The sequence below is a fragment of the Equus przewalskii genome, chromosome 2 (assembly GCF_037783145.1).
Source record: "Equus przewalskii isolate Varuska chromosome 2, EquPr2, whole genome shotgun sequence".
Classification (NCBI taxonomy): Eukaryota; Metazoa; Chordata; class Mammalia; order Perissodactyla; family Equidae; genus Equus; species Equus przewalskii.
In genome coordinates, this window is record NC_091832.1 from 4,914,969 (window position 1) to 4,930,428 (window position 15,460).

The following is a 15,460-nucleotide window of genomic DNA, read 5'->3' on the forward strand; positions in this document are numbered from 1 at the left end:
CGCTTTCTTCTCTCCCTGGTTTCCTGCAAGTTTTTATGGATATTGGATTTCATCAAATGCTTTTTCTGCATCTATCGAGAGGATCGTACAGTTTATCCTTTTTAATTTGTTAATAAAGCGAATGACAGTGCTTACCTTTCAAATGCTAACCCAACTGTTCATCCCTAGGATAATATACTCTTATATATTGTTGGGTTTGAGTTGTTAAAATGTTGTTAAGAATCTGCATCTAGGTTCATTATGGATATTCTCCTACAGATGTCTTTCCTTGTAATGTCTTCATCTAGTTTTGCTATCAGGGTAGTGCCGGCCCCACAGAAGGGGTTGGGAAGTGTTCCCGCCTCTTTAATTCTCCAGATGAGTTTGTAGATTGATATTATTTCTTCCTTAAGTGTTTGGTAGAATTTATCAGTGAAGCCATCAGTATGTAAAGTTACCCTTGTGGGAAGCTTTTTAACTACACATAAAAGAGCTATTTAACTTATCTATTTCTTCCTGAATGAGCTTTGGTACTTTCTATCTTTCTCCATTTCATCAAAAAAAATTTTAATTGACTGGCATAAAGTTATGTGTAGCATTCCGTTATTATCTAGTTGATGTCTGTTGAGTGTGTAGTGATATTCCCTCTACCATTTCTGAGACTGGTAACTTATGTCTTCTCTCTCTTTCCTGATCAGGCTGGCTAGAGGTTGATCAATTTCACTAATCTTCTCAAAGTACCAGATTTTTGTTTCACTTATTTTTCCTATTGTTTTCCTGCTTTTTATTTATTAATTTCTGCCCTTATCTTTTTTATATCCTATCTTCTGCTTACTTCAGTTCAGTTTGCTTTCATTTTCTGGTTTCATAAAGGTGGAAGTTTAGATAATTTATTTCCTTTGTTCTAACATAAATGTTTAATGCTATATATTTCCCTCAAGCACTGCTTTAGCTGCATCCTCAAAATTTTAATATTGTATTTTCATTTCATTCAGGTCAAAATAGTTTCTAATCTCTCTTGTGGTTTCTTTAGAAGTGTATTTTTTGGTCGTAAAATATGTGGAAATTTTCAGGTATCTTTCTGTTATTGATTTCTAATTTAATTCTATGTGATTAAAACTCTTTAAAAATATCAAACTTGTTTTATTGCACAAATATGGTCTTTGGTAATATTTCATGTGCACTTGGAAGGAATGCATATTCTGCTCTTGTTGGGTAGAGTATTCTGTAAATGTCAGGTTAAGTTGGTTGAGTGTTGTTCAAATCTTCTATATTCATAGTGATTTTTTTGTCTAGGTGTTCTATCAAATATTGAGAGGAGGTATTGAAATCTTTTGTTACAATTTCTTTCTATTAAGTTTTGTTTCTGTATTTTGACACTCTGTTATTAAGTGCATAGCCACATAGAATTGTTATGGCTGATTAATGAATTGGCCCTCTTTGTTCCTAGTAATATTCTTTGCTCCTAAATCCACTTTCTTTGGATTACTGTTAACATAATACATCTTTTTCTGTACTTTTACTTTTAACATATTTGTGTTTTTATATTTCAAGTACATTTCATATAAATAGTATATATTTAAGTCTTGCTCTTTTAATCCAACCTTATAATCTCTGCCCTTTAGTTGGAGTGTTTAAGCTGTTTCCACGTAATGTGACTATTTGTACGGTTAGCTTAAGTCTACCATCTTGCTGTGGTTTTATTTATTTATTTGGCGGGGGGGGGTGTCTCATCTGCCCTTGTTCCTCTTTTCCTGCTTTCTTTTGAATTACTTGAGCATTTATTATTATTTCATTCCAACACTAGGATGACTAACAACAACCTAACTCTACGCAGAAATGACTGAGAACCACATAAACATATCCCACTGAACCCATACTAAACGTATTTCTGACACAACTTTCCTTTAGTCACATTACAAAAGCCCACAGCCATTTCAACACCACCCAACACAAATGGAAGTATTATGAAGGGGAAGTCAAAGTGGAAAGAGACAGCAATCTCAACTGATTGTGGTTAAAATAGCTTACTTTATCAAATTTTACACGATCACATGATCATGTGATCACACTGTGTTATAAGGATTGGTTGAACTGTCTGCCCTCCTGCACTGGACTGTATGCAGCTATGAACGGTGTAAGGACTGACTCATCTCAGCCCTAGCACCTGACATCACAGCCAGCCCAAAGTATGTGCTCAACAAATGTTTGTTGAATGGCAGTGTAAGCAAGTGAAATGAACCCTAGACTGAAAGTCAAAGAATCTGTGTTTGAATCCAGCTTTGCCTCTAATAAACTCTATGACCTTGAGAACGTCACTTAATGTCCTTGATCTTCAGTTTCTTCATTTGTTTGTAAAACCTCTTTCAAAAACATAATTGTATTTTAATGATTTTTTTATCTAAGAAATATATGCATATAGTTTAAAAATTAAATAATACTGAAAGATTTATAATGGAAAACAATTGTACTCTACCCCTCTCCTCCTAAGCGTCAGTCCTGCTCCCAAGAGGCAACCACTTTTTAACTTTTTTAGCTATTTCTTCTAGTTATCTACATTTTTATAAATAATGTGCTTATACAGCAATTTCTTGCTTTATCAGTTTTAAACATTATCTATAAATGTCCTTCCATGATAGGTGATGAATTAACATATACCACTGCCATAACTCTTCTCTCCCCTCACCTCAACAGTGTTCCGTCAATGTTTTTAACTCCTCTACGGTTCTCTTTGTAAAGTTAAGTAATACACATACACTTTTTCCATTGTTTCAGAATCTATAGACAGTAGTACTTGACTCCTCACTTCGTAAAATGAAGATATTAGGGAATTTACTTTCCCCTTTAGCTCTCCTCTCCCTCTTCCACCTCTCAGCTTCCCTGTCTGAATTTTTAAATTGCTGAGGTTGTTAACTTTAAATTCCATTCTGTAACCATAATTAAGTCTTCAAAGATTTTAGATTGATTCTAATACACAGTGTTTACATTATTATCAGGTAGGAGAATGTTAGTTATTTCAGAGCCAACTGAGTACCATCACATTTGCTTTCTTATGGAGCTGTTTGTTTTTCCTGGAGTTTGCAGTTACTTTTCTTTTTTCTTGTACTGTTTTCCTTCATTTATTCTCACTCATCACATCTGGACAGGCACACCTCTCTGTGCTCTTAAGACACTTGTGGCTGTCCCTTTCACTGCTCCATCATTTCAGATGATCTATCAGATCCACTTTTTCTCTTCACAGAGCCTTCCACCCTCCTGTTTCAGTTTAGTCTGCTTGCTCTTTAGGCTTACTGGTATGATGGTCGTTAGTGTCATTCACAAATATTCTGGTTCTCCATCTAGACGTATAGCAGAATTGCATGTTCCTAATCCCTTCGAAGATGGGCCATGTGACTTGCTTTGGCCAAGTTACATATTTTCTTTTAGTTGGAAGTTTTAAGAGTGAGTGCATGATTTACCTCTTCTCTTTATCTCTCCCATGGTGATGGGCAACATTCAATATGGTGGCTGCGCTAACAGCCGTGGTCCTAGAATAAGAACATGGAGCAGAGTCCCTAGCTGGCCTATGATGGACACATTGGCATGAGTGAGAAATAAACCTTTGTTGTGTTAAATCAATGAGACTGTGGGGATGTTTGTTATCCCTTCATAATCTAGTCTCTCTCAACTGACCTGGAAATTGGTACCAGAAGTGGAATGCTGCTATAACGAAATCTATAATATGTGATATTGACTTGGTATTCTATCCCCCTGTTTCAATTTAGTCTGCTTGCTCTTTAGGCTTACTGGTATGATGGTCATTAGTGCTGGGAAGAGCAAATAAATCATTATTGGAAGCAGTGGTGAAAGATTTGGTAAAATAAGTGGGAGGGCAGATCATGGACCTAATAAACTTGCAGTTCAATGAAAGAGGTTGGGAATAGGCCATCAGTAGTGTGTATTGGTTGCTGTTGGCTGTAATTGGCAAGAAACTCCAAGAAAGATATGATTGAAGAAAAGAGTTGGCCAATTTGCAAGTAAGAATGAAATAGAATAGAAAGAGTCAAGTCATTCAGAGACCTGCAGGATTGCTTCTCAACCCCACTCTATAAAGGGTGAAACCCTGAGAAGAATTTTGAGTGAAAAGGCTAAGTGAGAAGAGAAGCATTGCCATCACCTCCTCGTTAAAACCTCTATTATGGCATCTCACAGTAAAGGTCCAGTCAAGGGCGTGGAACCCAGTAAATCTTTACTGGACAAAATAACCCAGTAAAAGGGAACTAGAGATGTGGCTCTACTCTATCAGGTCCAGTTAGAAAATCAGAAACCACACTAGGAGTCTCAGACAGAGGGGATGGGGGTTTCATTTAGGAAATTAGCGTTATGTGGTGCCGGAAGTCTGAAATAACAAAAAGAAGATGCTGATGTAACTCAGATATTAGTAAGTACAAGAAGCAGCTACCACTCCCAGGGCTGAGATAATCAGATACTAGTAATTGCCAAAGGCAGCTCTCATCTTTAGGACTGAGGAATAAAAAGGAAGGGGGTGGTTACCAGACCTGAGTGTTTTGAGGGGAGCCCCATATGACTGCTACTCAGATCTCTGAGGAGGTACCACATGACTTGTGTGTGGACATCTCAGGGAGACACCAACTAGCTGGTGATGGGACCTCTGGGGGACTGGTCTTCACACCAGTAAGAGACCAGCTGGTACTGAAACTTCTGAGGGGACGTGAGGTAGCTGGTGCTGAAAGTGCTGAAAGAAGCTGGAGCTAAAGCCCAGTTGTCCTCTGCCCCTGGAGGGATGCTGGGAAGTGCTGAAATTAGGAAGGAAGGCCCGCTTCCCCCTCTGCTACCTTCCCATCTCCTGCCAATTCCTTCCATTGAAAGAACACAACAGGAAGCCAACAGGCAATGACACCTGGGGAACGGTGGCTTGCTGAGTTCCAGTCAACACAGACCAAAACGTACAAGGGGGAGCTTGGAGCTCAATGGGAAAACAACCAGCACACCCAACAAAGCATGCTGGCCCAAGACCCACATTTAAATCAAGGAGGTATGGGGTGAGAAAACAAAGAAATATAGCAAATCGGTATGTTCTCTGTCTAGAAAAGAAGTGTGGGGGTGGCTTATTGGCATATGGAACTGACCAGAAACAAACAGATGAGAAGTCAGCTAAGATTTCAAGAGAATTCTAGTCTCAAAAGAACTACCAGCTTGATCTAATAGACCGTAACTCTTCAAGTAATAAAATGGCCCTTGGGTCCCTAGCCATCTATGGGCAGAAAGTCCACTGAGAAAATGATTCAGTCCCCACTTTGGGTATATTCCCCAACATACTTTCGAGATGTGGCCAAGGAGGATGATGGAAGAGGACGTCCTACAGAGCCCTGGAGAGGACGCAGAGAACAATGCATAAAAGAGCAGTTCCCAGGGAAGAGAAGCTGGACCCACCCAAAGAATATTTTCCATCTCCATGGAAGGCAGCCTAAAAATGTCTGCTCAATGGAATTTCAGAATTGCTAGGGACCACTGTATTCTGCTGTGTGTCTCCCATTCCTTCCCTTTCTAAATAAGAGTGTTTCTTATAATTACCACATTCCAGTTCCACCATTTATATTGGGGTTGAGGGAGCAGCAGGTACCATGTCATCATTTCTCTATCTCATTTCTTCAGGCTAAGATGAGCCACATCTGGGGCCAGCCCTAGTGGTTAAGTTTGGCATGCTCCACTTCAGCGTCCTGGGTTCGCTGCCCGGGCGCAGACCTACACCACTCATCTGTCAGTGACCATGCTGTGGTGGCGGCTCACATACAAAAAAAGAGGAAGATTGGCAGCAGTTGTTCACTCAGGATGAATGTTCCTCAGCAAGAAAACAAGATGAGCCACCTCTGGACCTGACTTAGAGAACTCCATGCATCACCAGAAACCTTGGGCTTGAACTTGATGCTACAGTTGAAAAGGACTTAGGAGTTATCTGCCTCAGGGAGGATATGCTGTATTTTGTGTGCTGGGGCAATTGAGATGGATTTTGGAGACCAGAAGGGTGGCCTGTGGTTGTTTTTATAACTACTCCCAATTATTTCACAAAAACTTCCAGATACACGAATGGACTGCACGTCTCTACCCACTTCAAAGTTGAGTGGAACCATGTCATTTGCTTTAACCAATAAAATGAAAATGATATGTGCCTTCCCTCATTTCATTTTAACCCAATAATTTTATTTTTCTATTTGGACAATCATATTTTTATCTTTCAAGGACACTTTCTTTTTGTTGTTGCTGTTTAGTTTGTTCCTTTTCCAAAGTGGCCTATTCTTGTTTTATGACTCCAATATGGCTTTGAGTCTGAGGACACTGACTAGAGCATTTTAAAGTTCTCTTCTGCGCCCTGAATGACCTCTGTTCTCCTCTAGGACTGTTTCTGATCTGTGCCACATGCAGACTTTCCTCAAAGGTCTGCTGATGAGTGGTCACTTCACATCTAAGAACGAGACAATGGGTTGGGTGTGAACCTGGGTGGGGTTTAGTGATAGACAGACTTCAGGATTCTGGACAGGGACAAGCCATGATGCTGTGCCTAGGTGCAGATCGAGACCCCAGATACCTATTTGCAAAGATCTTTTTTCTGGGGCCATCCAACTTGAAGAGTCTTCCCATGGTTTCCCTGTACAGTAGATGCCTAGCTTCTGGACATTCTGAGGCAACAAGGATTTTCATGAAATCCCTCATTTTCCACCCATGTCCTATGCCCACCTTCAGTCGTACCTGGCACTTCTGAACTGTGGACTCTGCTGGGCTCTGCGAGACATACAGGCTTCCCTCCTGGCTATGTCCCCCTCCATGGTGCACAAGGCAACACCTCTTCCTCCACCTGTTTTATGTCTTTTTATATCATCAATTGTCTTTTATATTGGTTGATGGCGAAAATTTCGTAGGTGCTGATGCCTTTCCCTTCCAGCCTCTTCATTATTGTGCGTTTGTACTTTTTAAATTTCCTTTACTGTTGTTTTAATGGACTCTTATTAAGGAGGGAACATTTTTAAAATAAATAAAAATGGTGAGTCCACCATGTCAAACCCAAAGTTAGTAATAATATTATCAAAACAGCCTAAGATTATGTTTTTGTTGTCTTTAAAAAAAAAACAAAACATTACACTGCTGTTTCCCTCTGAGCTTCCAGCCAGTGGAAATTCCGAAAACCAGCCTTCTCTGCGCCCCTGTTCATCTCCGCGTTCTGCTTGTGCAGTTGACAGTGGGCACAAACTGGAGGACTTTATTTAGTTTCATTGCTTTGGATTTGTCTGGGTTCTAGTCCAGGAATCTATTTGTCTTTGATTTACTTGCTTGTTTTTTTTAATAACTCTCAGATACACAGAACTGGATTATGAAAATCCTTGGCTCAAGACATCCACAGCTATCTTTTATATTTATTTGTTATTCACTTACTCTTCATTTGTTTATCCACTTATTTGTTTTTTAATATGAGACTACTTTTTTGAGCAGTTTTAGATTTACAGGAAAAACTACGTGAGAAGGAGAAAGAGTTCCCATGTGCCCCCTCACTCCTCTCCCTCAGTTTCCCCTGTTATTAACATCTTCCATTAGTAGGGCAAGATGATGAACTAATACTAATACATTATTATTAACCAAATCCCATCGTTTATGTGAGGGCTCACTCTTTGTGTTGTACATTCTACTGGTTTTGACAGACATCCATTGATTGATTTATTTACTTATTTATCTATTTTAAGACTTTTTTTAGAGTAGTTTTAGGTTTACAACAAAATTGAGAGGGAAGTACAGAGATTTCTCTGCCCCCACACATGCCTAGCCCCGCCATGGTCAAGATCACTCACCAATGGTACATTTTTCACCAAGGATGAGCCTACACTGACACATCATAACCACCCAAAGTCCACAGTTCACCTTACATTGTTCGTATCTGCAACTAAGTCATCCACTGCCATGTAATGAGTAGCCCCTTCTTCCCCACTGGGGAAACCAAGGCCAGAGAGATCCAACAACTTTCCCAAGATCACACAGCTAGTAAGTGTCAATGCCAGGACTCAAGCCAGGCAGTCTGCCTCCAGAACCTGCCGTCACTTTAACTGCCTGCTAGAGTGCCTTTTGCTTCTGTCACATCAATTAAAGGCAGAGGTCTATGTTAGGCTCTCAATTCTGTTCCACTGGTCATTCTGTCCATTCCTGTGCCAACCCCTATTTTAACTATTAGTGTTTTATAATAAATACTGACATCTGGTAGGGCAAGTCTACCCACCCTATTCATCTTCAGAAGTTGTTTAGCTAATTTTTGGATATTTATTCTTATACATACATTTCAGAATCAGTATGTCAAATTCCAGGATGTCAGCATAGTGGCAGAGTGAGTTGTTCCCTTTGTTTCTCCCAAGTGACAGCTAAAAGAGCATTCATACCAGCAGAGGATTCCCTGCACAGCAGGACATCTGAGAGATTCATACAGCCATGCATCTGAAAGTGGGCAGATTGGATCCCAGGGGGCAATGGAACTAGGTGAGCACACCCCTCCCCCTCCCTGGCGGGAGCAAGCTAGGTTATGAATCCTCACACAGTGGCCAGCACTACAGTAAGAGGAGGCAGGGGAAGCCTGGCCCATGCTAATGCTTTCAGAGTTGTAGCCCAGCCTGCAGGATCACCCACTGTGCCGTGGCAGCCCTGCTGGTAGGAATACTCTATATCAAGTTGTGGCAGCTCAGCCCCCACAAAGGTGCCCACTGACAGCATGGCACAGGCAGAAAGTGCCCTGCCCACTCAGAAGATGCCTGGTCTGCAGAACACAGCAATCCATGGGACCCACCAAATGGTGGCTCAGCCCCCACGTAGGCACCCCTCCTGCCTAGCACAGCAACTCAGCTGGTCCCCTGCTGAGAGCAGCAGCCACACCCACATGACAGTGACCCATCCACTGAGCACAGAGGCCCTGCCTACAGTGCACAACCTGCCCACCCAGTGCAGAGGCCCTGCCATGGGAGCACAACCTGTAGAGCGGCTGCAGCCAGGTCATGCAAACACAAAGCAGCCTCACCCACCCAACTGCCAGCAGATGGGGCAGGATCGGAAAACACAGCTCCTGCCCACCCCCCAGCAGTGGCAGGTAGCATCTGTGACCTGGTACTACCACAACTCTGCCAGCAAAGGATCAGTTCATCAAACACCATGAAGAACTACAGAGACACTTCAGAGCAGAAGGAAAATGACAAGTCTCCAGAAACAATCCTGAACTCACAGAAATTTACAATCTAAATGACAGAGAATTCAAAATATTGTTGTAAAGAAACTCAATGAGTTACAAGAAAACTCACAAAGACAGTTCAATGAGCTCAGGAACAAAATTAATGAGCAGAAGGAATGCTTCACTGAAGAGATTGAAACTCTGAAAAAAAACAAAGAGAAATTCTGGATATGAAGAACACAATTAATGAGATAAAAAATAATTGAGAAATCATAAAAAAGAGAGCTGATGTTATAGAGCACAGAATTAGTGAATCAGAGGACAGAAATACAGAAATGTTTCAGGTAGAGGAGGAAAGAGAACTAAGATTTTTTTCTTTTTTTTTTTAAGATCGGCACCTGAGCTAACAACTGCTGCCAATCTTTTCTTTTTTTTGCTTTTTTCTCCCCAAATCCCCCCAGTAGATAGTTGTATATTTTAGTTGTGGGTCCTTCTAGTTGTGGCATGTGGAATGCTGCCTCAGCATGGCCTGATGAGCAGTGCCATGTCCGCACCCAGGATCCAAACCAGTGAAACCCTGGGCCTCCAAAGCGGAGCATGTGAACTTAACCACTCGGCCATGGGGCCAGCCCCTAAGATTTTTTAAAAATAGAGAAATTCTTCAAGAAATATCTGACCCAATTAGGAAAAGGATTATAAGGATTATAGGTATTCCAGAGGAAGAAGAGAGGGTGAGAGGAGCAGAGAGCTTGTTCAAAGAAATAATAGCTAAGAACTTCCCAAATCTGGGTAAGAAAGTGGCTTACAAGTACATGAAGCCAATAGAACTCCTAATTACATCAATGAAAAAAGACCTCCTCCAAGGCATATAACAGTAAAACTGGCAAAACTCAATGACAAAGAGAGCTAGCCCTGATGGTCTAGTGGTTAAAGTTCAGTGCTCTCACTGCTTTGGCAGCCTGGGTTCACTTCCCAGTCACAGACCACACCATCTGCCTACCAGTTGCCATGCTGTGGTGGTGGCTCACATAGAAGAACTAGAAGGACTTACAACCATGCACTGGGTATTTGGGCAGAAAAAAAAAGTGGAAGATTGGCAACAGATGCTAGCTCAGGGCGAATCCTTCCCTGCAAGAAAAAAAAAAAGTCAATGACAAAGAAAAAATATTATGGGCAGCAAGGCAGAAGAAAATAACCTACAAGGAACTCCTATCAGGCATTCAGCAGATTTCTCAGCAGAAATCTTACATTCTAGGAGAGAATGGAATGATATATTCAAAATAGTGATAGAAAAGCTTTCAGCCAAGAATACCCTAACCAGCAAAACTATCCTTTGGACATGATGAAGGAAAAAAGCTTTCCCAGATAAACAAAAGCTGAGGGAGTTCATCACCACAAGACCTCCCTTCAAGAAATGATGAGGGAAGCCCTCCTACCTACAACAAAAAGGCAAAGGTTTACAAAGCTTTGAGTAAGGAGATAAACAGACAGATAAAATCAGAAAATTGCAGTTCTCTATCAGAACAAGTTAGCAAACACTTAATTATAACATACAAGATAAAGGGAAGGAAAGCATCAAAAATAATTGTAAACACTTCGGTTTAGTCACAAACTCACAATACAAAAAAAGAATAATTTTGGACAACAGTAATTCAGAAGGAGAAGAGGAAAGGGATGGAACCTGCTTAGGCTAATGGAGATAAGAGGCTATCAGAAAAGGACTGTCTCATCTATGAGATCTTTTATACAAACTTCATGGTAACCACCAAACAAAAAATCAGAGCAGAGCCACAAATCATAAATAAAGAGAAAACTGAGGGGCCAGTCCCATAGCCGAGTGGTGAAGTTCACACACTCTGCTTTGGCGGTCTATGGATTTGCCAGTTCAGATCCTGGGTGCAGACATGGCACCGCTTGTCAAGCCATGCTGAGGCAGCATCCCACATGCCACAACTAGAAAGACCCACAACTAAAAATACACAACTATGTTCTGGAGGGCTTTGGGGAGAAAAAGGAAAAATAAAATCCTTTAAAAATAAAAAAGTGGACAGAAAACTGAGAAAACCACCAAACTGAAATGGCAGTCAGAAATACAGGAAAAAGAAACACTAGAAATATAGAACATCTGGAAAACAAGAGATAAAATGACAGTATTAAGCCCTCATATATCAATAATCACTCTAAATGTAAAGGAATTGAATTCTCCAATCAAAAGACAGAGTGGCTGGATGGATTAAAAAACAAGACCCAACAATATGCTGCCTCCAGGAAAATGACAAACATAGGCTCAGAGTGAAAGGATGGAAGATAATACTCCAAGCAAAAGGCAAGCAAAAGAAAGCAGATGTTGACATACTTATATCAGACAAAGCATACTTCAAAATGAAAAAGAGAGAGACAAAGAGGGGCAGTATATAATGATAAAAGGGACATTCCACCAAGGGCATAACAGTTATGTCTATATATGCACCTAACACAGGAGCACCAAAATATATAAAGCAAGTAATAACAGATCCAAAGGGAGAAATTGACAGCAACACAATAATAGTAGGGAACCTCAACACCCCATTTACATCAATGGATAGATCAGCCAGACAGAAAGTCAACAAGAAATCAGTGGCCTTAAATGAAACACTAGAGGAGGTGTACTTAATAGATCTTTAGAGAACATTCTATCCCAAAACAGCAGAATACACATTCTTCTCAAGTGCACATGGAACATTCTCAAAGATAGACCATATGTTGAGAAACAAGGCAAGCCTCAATAAATTTAAGAAGACTGAAACCATATGAAGCATCTTTTATGACTAGAATGCTATGAAACTAGAAATCAACCACAAGAAAAAAGCTGGGAAAGTCACAAATACGTAGAAATTAAACAACATGCTACTGAACAACTATTGGATCAATGAAGAAATCAAAGGAGAAATCAAAAAATACCTGGAGACAAATGAAAATGAAAACATAACATACCAACTCTTATGGGAATCAGCAAAAGTGGTGCTAAGAGAGAAATTCATAACAATACAGACCCACCTCAACAAACAAGAAAAATCTCAAATAAATAATCTCAAACTACACCTAACAGAACTAGAAAAAGAAGAACAAACAAAGTCAGCAGAAGGAGGGAAATAATAAAAATTAAAGCAGGAATAAATGAAATAGAGACTAAAGAAACAATAGAAAGCATCAATGAAACTAAGATCTAGTTCTTTGAGAAAATAAAATTGATAAACCCTCAGCCAAACTCACTAAGAAAAGAAGAGAGAAGGTGCAAAAATAAAATTAAAAATGAAAGAGGAGAAGCTACAATGGATACCACAGAAATCTAAAGGATTATAAGAGAATACTATGAAAAACTATATGCCGGGGCCGGCCCCGTGGCTGAGTGGTTAAGTTCACGCGCTCTGCTGCAGCGGCCCAGGGTTTTGCTGGTTCGAATCCTGGGTGTGGACATGGCGCTGCTGATCAAGCCATGCTGAGGCGGCATCCCACATGCCACAACTAGAAGGACCCACAACTAAAAATACACAACTATGTACCAGGGAGCTTTGGGAGGAAAAATAAAAGCTTTAAAAAAAAAAATAAAGAAAGAAAAGCTGTACACCAACAAATTGGATAACCTAGAAGAAATGGATAAATCCTTAGACTCACACAACTTCCCAAAACTGAATCAAGAAGAAATAGAGAATCTGAATAGACCAATCACAAGTAAAGAGATAGAAACAGCAATCGAAAACCTCCCAAAAATCAAAAGTCCAAGACCAGATGGCATCTCTGGAGAATTCTACCAAACATTCAAAGAAGAGTTAATATCTAACCTTCTCAAACTATTCCAAAAAAGTGAAGAAGACAAAATGCTTCCTAACTCATTCCATGAGGTCAATATTATCCTGATACCAAAACCAGACAAGGACAACACAAAGAAGGAAAACTACAGGTCAATATTGTTGATGAATATAGATACAAAAATCCTCAACAAAATATTGGCAAACAAAACACAGCAATACATTAAAAGGATCATACATCATGACCAAGTGGGATTTATACCAGGAATGCAGGGATGGTTCAACATCTGCAAATCAATCAATGTGATACACCACATTAACAAAATGAGGAATAAAAATCACATAATCATTTCAACAGATATAATAGATGCGGAGAAAGCATTTGACAAGATCCAACATCCATTTATAATAAAAACCCTCAATAAAATGAGCATAGAAAGAAAGTACCTCAACATAATAAAGGCCAAATATGACAAACCATAGCCAACATCATACTTAATAGTGAAAAACTGAAAGCCATCCCTCTGAGAACAGGAACAAGACAAGGGTGCCCACTCTCACCACTCTTATTCAACATAGTACTGAAATAACAAAGCTGGAGGCATCACAATCCCTGACTTCAAAACATACTACAAAGCTACAGTAATCAAAACAGCATGGTACTGGTACAAAACCAGGTGCACAGATCAATGGAACAGAATTGAAAGCCCAGAAATAAAACCACACATCTATGGACAGCTAATCTTTGACAAAGGAGCTGACGGCATACAATGGAGCAAAGAAAGTCTCTTCAACAAATGGTGCTGGGAACTGAACAGCCACATGTAAAAGACTGAAAATTGACCATTTTTTTTTCACCATTCACAAAAATAAACTCAAAATGGATCAAAGACCTAAAGATTAGACCTGAAACCATAAGGTTTCTAGAAGAAAATATAGCCAGTACACTCTTTGACATCAGTATCAAAAGGATCTTTTTGGACACCATGTCTTCTCAGACAAGGGAAACAATAGAAAGAATAAACAAATGGGACTTCATCAGAGTAAAGAGCTTCTTCAAGGCAAGGGAAAACAGGATTGAAACAAAAAACAACCCACTAATTGGGAAAAAATATTTACAAGTCATATATCTGACAATGGGTTAACCTCCATGATATATAAAGAACTCACACAGCTCAACAACAAAAAATCAAACAACCCAATCAAAAAATGGGCAGGGGACATGAACAGACATTTCTCCAAAGAAGATATAAGTATGGCCAATAGACACATGAAAAGATGTTCATCATCGCTAATCATCAGGGAAATGCAAATCAAAACTACACTGAGATATCACCTTACACCTGTTAGAATGGCAAAAATAACCAAAACAAAAAGTGACAAATGTTGGAGAGGTTGTAGAGAAAAAGGAACCCTCATACACTGTTGGTGGGAATACAAACTGGTGCAGCCACTATGGAAAACAGTATGGAGATTTCTCAAAAAATTAAAAATAGAAATACCATATAACCCAGCCATCCCACTACTGGGTATCTATCCAAAGAACTTGAAATCAGCAATTCCAAAAGTCCCATGCACCCCTATGTTCATTGCAGCATTATTTACAATAGCAAAGACATGGAAGCAACCTAAGTGCCCATTAGCTGATGATTGGATAAAGAAGATATGGTGTATATATATATATATATATATATATATATATATATATATATATATACAGTGGAATACTACTCAGCCATAAAAAAGGATAAAATAGTCCCATTCACAACAACATGGATGGACCCTGAGGGTATTATGTTAAGTGAAATAAGCCAGATAGAGAAAGACGAATGCTGCATGACTCCACTCATAGGTAGAAGTTAAACATGTAGACAAAGAGAACTGATTGGTGGTTACCAGGGGAAAGGGGGGATGGGCAGTGGGCACAAAGGGTGAAGTGGGCCACCAACAACAAGACTGACAATAATGTACAACTGAAATTTCACAAGGTTGTAAACTATCATAATCTTAATAAAAAGTAAATATGTATATATCATACAACACCAAAAGAAAAAAATCAGTTGCATTTCCATACACTGATAACAAACTAGCAGAAAGAGAAGTCAAGAATACAATCCCATTTACAATCACAACAAAAAGAATAAAATATCTGGGAATAAATTTAACCAAGAAAGTGAAAGCCCTATACAATGAAAACTATAAGACATTATTGAAAGAAATCAAAGAAGACATAAAGAAATGGAAAGATATTCCATGCTCATGGATTGGAATAATAAACATAGTTAAAATGTCCATATTACCTAAAGCAATCTACAGATTCAATACGATCAGAATCCCAATGACATTCTTCACAGAAATAGAACAAAGAATCCTAAAATTTATATGGAACATAAAAGACCCCGAATAGCCAAAGCAATCCTGAGAAAAAAGAACAAAGCTAGAGGCATCACAATCCCTAATTTCAAAATATACTACTAAGCTACAGTAATCAAAACAGCAT